Genomic DNA, 8,311 nt, shown 5'->3' on the forward strand with positions numbered 1-8,311 from the left:
GTTTTTGTTTTTGTTTTTGTTTTTGTTTTTGTTTTTGTTTTTGTTTTGCCGGGTAATGAGGTAATAATGAGGGTAATTCAGGGCCAGTGCTTTATCCACTGCACCACCCAGCTACCCCTGCATTTGCATTTTAAAAAGAAAAACATTGAAGACCAAACATTTTTCATGATTCAAAGAAATGGTGGAAGGACAGGTAGTGGGACTGATACTCTGGAACAAGGGTCCTTTCCTTGTGACTTTTCAAATCATACCACCAAGGCAGTTAAATATTCCACTTGCTCACAGAGGTTCAAGAAATGGCGACATAGAACACTTTTTTATGGGATGTATTCTCCTACAACATGACTAGAATCACAGAGTTGGGAGGGATCTCAGAAGCCATATAGTTTAACCCAGGCCTTCTTAAACTTTTTCCGCTTGTGACCCCTTTTTGCCAGAGAAATTTTTATGCAACCCCAGGTGTGGAGGTATGTAAAACAGGTGTGCATTGGGGCAGCTAGGTGGCACAGTGGACAGAGCACCGGCCCTGGAGTCAGGAGGACCTGAGTTCAAATTCGACCTCAGACACTTAACACTTACTAGCTGTGTTACCCTGGGCAAGTCACTTAACCCCAATTGCCACACCAAACAAAAACAAAAACAAAACAAAACAAAAAAACCAACAAAAAACAAACAAACAGGTGTGCATAACCTTTTCCTATTGCTAAATTTTTCATGGCTCCCACATTCAGTCACATGACCCCATATGGAGTAATGACCCACAATTTAAGAAGCTCGGGTCTAACCCATATCATAAAAGAATTTTCTTTAAAACGTCCTCAATGGGTGGTTCTTCAGTCTCTTCTCTGGAAATCTACACTGATAGAAAATTCAGTACCTTCTAAGAGAACACACTTTAATTTCAGACAGTTCTAATTGACAGGAAGATTTCCTTAACTACTACTCCTCCCACCAGCACAAATGTGCCTTTTTATAACTTTCACCCACTGCTCCTAGTTCTCCCCTTTGGGGGCTACACTGAATGAGTACAATCTTTCTTCCATATGATATCCCTAAAGAAGATGGTTAGTTATTTTTTAAAACTGCATGAAAAGTGCTACAGATAATAAGAGAAATGCACTTTAAAACAACTCTGGGGGCAGCTAGGTGGCACAGTGGATAAAGCACCAGCCCTGGATTCAGGAGTACCTGAGTTCAAATCCGGCCTCAGACACTTGACACTTACTAGCTGTGTGACTCTGGGCAAGTCACTTAACTCCCATTGCACCGCAAAAAAAAAAAAAAAAAAAACCCAAAACAAAAAAAACCCAGCTCTGAGGTTTTATCATGTACCCATCATATTGGTAAAGATGACAAAAGAGGAAAATTATGATTGTTGGAAACATTGGAGGATAGGCACATTGGTCCAACTATTCTGGAAAAGAATCTGGAACTGTACTCCAAAAGTCACCAAGTGATGGCAAATTTCCAGGATAAAATAAGAAGCTAGAGACTGACAAAACAATGATTCTACACATATAGGGATATACATGATATAGACACACATTTATTTACTTATATAATAAAACAACTCCAATTTAATTTTGGAAAAGCAAGAACAAATTCCAGGTTATGAAAGAGATACTGGGGGCAGCTAAGTAGTGCAGTGGATAAAGCACTGGCCCTGGACTCAGGAGGACCTGATTTCAAATGCGGCCTCAGACACTTGACACTTACTAGTTATGTGGCCCTGGGCAAGTCACTTTACTCTCATTGCCCCACAAAAAATAAATAAATAAAAATAAAGGATACGAATTTCTTTAAAAGAAAGAAAAAGGAAGGAAGGAAGGAAGACCACCAGATAGACAGTCAACACTAAGCCACCTGATATTTTCTTCTGTAACTGTGTTACATCATGGATAGACTTTATAAATAGAGTAGTAATGGAAAGGTGGAGGGGAAAGTTCCCTCTACTGTGACCCGAAGCAGGAATTGGAAATGCAGAGGTTCACCTGGGTAGCCACACTTCCCTTGACAGCTCAAAATTTCCCTTGATAACTCAATCTTAGAAAATCATGACAGTCCAGTATGCTTTGTGGTGCCATGGACCAGTTGTAAAATGAGAGAGTCAAACTCTATGGCTCACAAGGTGCCTTTCAGCTCTAAATCTTTGATCCTAAACACTCCTACTACTACTAGGTATTACTTCCCAAAGAGATCAAAGACATAGGGGAAGAATCCATATGCACAAAAACATTTACAGCAGTACCTTTTTTTTATAGCAAGAAATCGTAAACAATATGGGTGCTCATCATTTGGGAAATTTCTGAACAAGTTATGGAATTAATAAAATATTGCAGTGTAATAAAAATAAATACAAAGGATTCTGATAACTATGAAAAAGTGTGTATGAACAAATGCAGAACTTGAAATAAGTGAACTAAGGACCACAATGTATAATGTTAAGGAAAACAAATGTTTAAGAACCACTTCAGAACTCGGATCAATGAAGTGACCAATCAGGTCTTTAGAATACTGATGATGAAATATACTTCCTTCTTCTTGACAGAGGAGCAATGGACTAGAGATATAGAATGAGACCTACATTGTCAGACATGGCCAATGTGTCAATGCATTTTGCTTGATAGAGCTCTGGAGCCTGGATTCAGGAAGATGCATCTTCATGACTTCAAATCTGGCTTCAGACCACTTACTAACTATGTGACCCTGGTCAAGTCACTTAACCTTATTTGCCTTAGTTTCCTCATCTGTTAAATGAAATAGAGAAGGAAATGGCAAACCATTCCAGTATCTTTGACAAGAAAACCCCAAATGAGGTCATGAAGAGTTGGACACAACTAAAAATTGACAACAATAAATACTTATTGTTATAAGAAAAGGCTTCTATGGTGGTGGTGGGATTAGTTAGTGAATAATGACAGATTAAAAAAAGAAAAAATCATCAGCAAAATTAAACATGCAGAAGACAAGAATATATTTAGAAGGGGATACTTCCAAATTTTGTTGTTGTTGTTTGGACATTCAGTCACATCTGACTCTTCATGACCCTGTGGACCATAGCATACTAGGCCCTCATGTCTTCCACTATCTCCCAAAGTACATCTAAGTTCACGTTTGTTGCTTCCATGACATTATCTGTCCATCTCATCCTCTGCTGTCTCCTTTTCCTTTTGCCTTCAACTCACTGTTTTTGTTTAGTCATTTCAGGAGTGTTTGACTCTTTGTGAACCCATTTGGGGTTTGCTTGGCAAAGGTTCTGGAGTGGTTTGCCATTTCCTTTTCCAGTTCATTTTCCAGTTCAGGAAACCAAGGCAAACAGGGTTAAGCAACCTGACCAGAATCACACAGCTAGTATCTGGTCTGAGGACAGATTTGAACTCACAAAGGTGAGTTTTCCTGACTTTGGGGCTAGTACTCACTAGATTTATACATTAAGGAAATTCTGTATAGAGTACTGCAAAAATGCAGTAAGACTAAAGTTTGCCTATTTCTTCTCAGGGAGGTCTTTGTGCCCCTTAGTTCCCATGCTTCACAAAAATTTTTCCAGTTTCTGCTCCAGGAAAGGTCAGTTGGTGACATTATTGCTTGCCTTCCTCCTGGTCTTCTTTCTATTCCCCAGAAGTAGAATTTCCAGAGGCTTCTCACTCAGACATCATTTTTAATATTCCATTTATAAAAGCTTTAATGATGCTTGTTGAAGAGTAGATGCAGTCTGCCTGTTTCCTCCTGTTTCACTATTTTTGTAAGCCAAGAGCTCTCTTATTGTAGAGAATTCTTCTCTTGCTTTGTTGCACTTCCCTGCTGTAAATCGGTCTATGAATTCTTCCATCTTTGTTTCAGTAAAATGAATAATCCCTTCTGCCATACTGTCAGCTTCTACACCTTCTTTCTTCTGTCTTCCTCAACATACTTCCCTGCATTCTTAACCATATTCTCAATGTCATTTTTGTTTACCTCTAGAAGACTGAACCACAGTCTGCTGTTCACATCCTGTGTTTGTATCCTTTGAAGAAACGTGTACAATTCTATTAGCATCAATGTCAAATGTGGCTTCAGTCTGTGGAACTCCATATGTGGCTGGTGGAATTCCAATCAAAGCAAACTGTCCAAGGAGCTTATTGTTTACATTCCTCTCTCTCTCTCTCTCTCTCTCTCTCTCTCTCTCTTTCATTTCTACTTGTCTGACTATCATCAGCTTAGAAAACACTTGGCTTTTCTTAGTTGGAATAGTTGTTTTCCTACTTATTAGTTTGGTGAAGATGCCTCCTTAATGTCTCAATTCCCAGAGAAAGGAGAGTGATCCAGAAGTAGCACCTTTGTGACATCACCAGCCTACATGCCTCCCTGAAAGGCAGTGCCAATAGCCACATCCACATTATGTTTTGCTAGGGACCTTGCCAAAGAGCTCCTGTACCGTCTGCTGAATGTTGGCCATTATAGTCATGCCATCAATTAGTATGACTTCTCCAATGTCACTCTTGCTAACTTCAGCATCTTGCATGGCCTTCTGGCAAGGGACAATAGTCCTCCTGTACTATCCTGGAGACCAGAGATGATCCCCTCGGACTGAACGTAAGGAAGCTTCATGTTCAAGTGCTTGGGCCCAGAAGCATCCATTGTCAAATATGGTAAGCTGGTGTCGATCTGCACAGAAGAAGAAAATTAACTCTTGGCCTTGTCAGAGGCCTTCCATACTTGCTGAAGAGCCATGTAGCCTTTGGTTGCATTAAGTCCTGTCCCTCTCTTGAAATCCTTTATAATGTGCTAGAGCAAGACATGGTCAAAAATCTTTACCACCTAGAAGAGTATCCCCGTTGGTAGATTTCATCTCAATTACACCAAATTTTCAGAAGAGAAATATCAAAGTCCCACCACTGTGAGTGAAATTTTCTCCCCCAGTCCTAAGTTTCTTAGTGATTTTAGACTTTACTTTAGTAGCTGATAATGCTTTGAATGATAGACTATTGGAGAAGATATAAAAGTGGACTTTGGTCTACTTCTGTTCTCCGTATGTAATTTATAAATCCATTTTCATAGCTTCATTATGTTATATAGTATGCTTTAGAAGCTTCATTAGATGATGAGCAATTAAGTGTAGGTCTAGTTTGCTTTCACTAGGGACAAGATACATAATAGCTAATAATGTTAGAAACATACTTATATAAGTTACATCTTGTTGGTTAAAAATGTGTAATCAGGGGCAGCTAGGTGGCGCAGTGGATAGAGCACTGGCCTTGGATTCAGGAGGACCTGAGTTCAAACCTGGCCTCAGACACTTGACACTTACTAGCTGTGTGACCCTGGGCAAGTCACTTAACCCTAATTGCCTCACCAAAAAAACCCCAACCAAACAAAATAAAAATGCGTAATCAAATTAAAGGTCAACTTACTAAAATTAGATGGAACTAACCAATCAGAATTATTAAAGGTAATAGAAAAGTATATGAAAAGTGCTTATTGAAAATGATGATACCATTTATGTTGTTGAGGGATGAAATGTATATTATTAAGGGAGGAAATGCTTGCTATTTCATCATATTTGGGCTATATTTAAGGTACTTATAATGCTAATGTTTACCCCTTATGCCTTAAAAAAGAGTATGATGCTATAAGAATATATATTTGGACAGATACCATTATAGCAAACATTATACTTCTTGACTTAGGGTATAAATATTCATGGATCCTGAAGCTCAGGGTCTTTAGGTCCTAGACCTGAGACTGACTTTATTGTGAGACAGGACTCCTTTCTCAACAAACCTATTTTCTTTGGCTTGGAGACTGGTTTTTTCTTTATCTAACATTGGTGCTAAGAAATTTTTGTGACACCACCTAAGTCACACAGCAATGATTTTGTCTTCAGATTTATATAAGTCCTAGCTTCTTAAACTATGGGTCACAGCACCATATGGGGTTGCATAACTGAATGTGGTGGTTGTGAAAAATTTGGCAACAGTAAAAGGTTATGTATACCTATTTTATATGCCTATATACCTGAAGTCATGTAAAAATTTATTGGGCAAAAAGGGGTCATTGAGTAGAAAAAGTTTAAGAAGCCCTGATCCAAGCTGTAAGCCAAGGCAGTAGCTGTAGGTTCATTAATCACTCAAAGTACATTTAGACCAGATATTTTCCCAGCATCTTCTGTGACCTATCTCTGAAAATCATTAAATAAGCAGGCACAGTGATAACAGCCCGTTTTTGCTGAATGTCCTAGATAGTTTTCTTCAGTCTCCTTCATTTTCATCAACACAACCAAATCTGACGGGGAATACAGTTTTCCAAGGCCTTCTGACCAGGCTTTACTATTAGAAAAACAGACTATTTTGAAAGAAAAAAATTAATGTCTTTATGCAATTCAGGATCATCAAATCAATGGCCAATAAGGCACTTGGTAGCATAGGATGTGTTTTTTGGTTCAGTGACCACCTACCATTTGTCTGGCACAGCAACAAGGCACTTGTCTGCCATGAAAGGCCAAAATTGAAGGAGTGTGTCTGACACCTTGAGCATTCCTTTGCGTGTTTCCCTTCCATTACTGCCACATCGGAATTAGTTGTACTCAAGACAATACCGATAACGACCCCCTTCTTTGCTTCTGATATATAGTCTTGCCTTGAGATGATTCGAAAAGCTACATAACTAAGACCACACCAGCTTCCCTGGCAGAAGTTGGTGGGTGGCCCTGGAAGGAGGCTCCAACAAGTCAGGCTACAGGGCAGAGTTCAGTTACGAAGTGGACTGAGGACTCTGTATACCATTAATTTTTGTATTATTAGGTCTGACTCATCCTTTTAGCCTACTAAGATCCTTTTGGATCTTGTTTTATTATTATTTTTTTAATCTCATATGTAAATTATCTTTCCTAGTGTTTTGTCATTTGAAAATCTGATGGGCTTATCCTTCACCAAAGGCAATGGTAAAAATGTTGAATAAAACAGAATGCAGGACAGATCTCTGAAGTTCTTCATTGGAAACTGACTTCCAGGTTTTCATTTTTTCCATTACTTACTACTTGTTGCAATTTCTCATTCTCCTAATTCTCAATCCAGCCAACAGCACTGTTATCCCACCTACAGTTCTTCATCTTGTGCACAAAATATGGTGGAGACATTTTCAGATGCCTTGATAAGATGTAAAATACAGATGCTGAACCAGAGGGTCTCACATGTTTCACAGTAACACTCTATGTATGCCTACAAGATTCTCTGTGATCCAACTAAGGAAACCACAAGAATCCTGCCCCAAGTCTGAGTTGTGGGGCTCTGGTGGCCATCCTAATTCCTTACCTACTTAAAAATTATGCTAATTTATCCAGGAGTATTTACATCATTAGCAGACATCTCTGAGTCACCATAGAACACTGCATCTATACATCACTCTCTCTTCTGCTGAAAGCTCTCCTCTTGAAGGATTTAGTTACCTACTTGCTAAAGATCAGTTACTTACAATGTTAAGGATTATATTGATTCTGATCTAAGTGGGGAAAAGACAAAAGGCAAAGGAGAAGAAGCGATAGGAAGGGCAAGAGAAATGGCCCCTGCCAGCTGTCTCTTTTGTCTTTCTTGGTAAATGAATCACCCAAATATAAACTGTCCTGCTGTCACACTTGATCTCTTTTTATTCTTTTTGGAAGCTTTGAATTGGAAATATAATGTTCCTGCTTAGCCTTGGTGGAAAGACAGATAGCACAAACCCAGTGAGGCTCTCAACCTTTTCTTAGACTAGATATGAATTAGGGCATCTAGGTGGCACAGTGGATAAAGCCATAAATTCCCTGAATTCAGGAAGACCTGAGTTCAAATCCAACCTCAGACACTTGACACTTACTAGCTGTGTGATCCTGGGCAAGTCACTTAGCCTCCATTGCCCCGCCCCCAAAAAAGACTAGATATGAATTGTGGAATGTTTATTCTGTGTCATAAAATAATTGAATTGTACCTGTGTTATACTTAGTAACTTCAGCACAGTGAGTGGGAATCAGGATTAAATCCTAGCTTTAAGCATTATTATACTATATACAGTGGTGAATCACTGGATCTCAGAGTTGGAAGTGACCTCTGAGGCTGTCCAGTGCAAACTGTCTAGTGCAAACCATATGTCAACAAAAATCCCTTTTACAGCATAGTCAGCAAGGGATTCTCTAGACTTTACCTGAAAACCTCCACTTAAGGGAAACCCACTGCTGTCCATTCCAACCTTGGATTGTTCTAATTATTAGGCAGTTTTTCTTATATGAAGTTTAAATCTGCTTCTTTGTAACATCCACCTGAGGTTCGTAGATCTGTCCTTGAAAGCCTAACAGAATTAA

General features: G+C 39.0%; 1 pseudogene; it reads right to left on the reverse strand.

Annotated features, from left to right (window-relative positions):
* Nucleotides 1–3,578: 3,578 nt before the first annotated feature.
* On the reverse strand, nucleotides 3,579–7,114 carry LOC122748678 (annotated as a pseudogene).
* Nucleotides 7,115–8,311: the final 1,197 nt, after the last annotated feature.

This window comes from Dromiciops gliroides, chromosome 1 (assembly GCF_019393635.1).
Source record: "Dromiciops gliroides isolate mDroGli1 chromosome 1, mDroGli1.pri, whole genome shotgun sequence".
Lineage (NCBI taxonomy): Eukaryota > Metazoa > Chordata > Mammalia > Microbiotheria > Microbiotheriidae > Dromiciops > Dromiciops gliroides.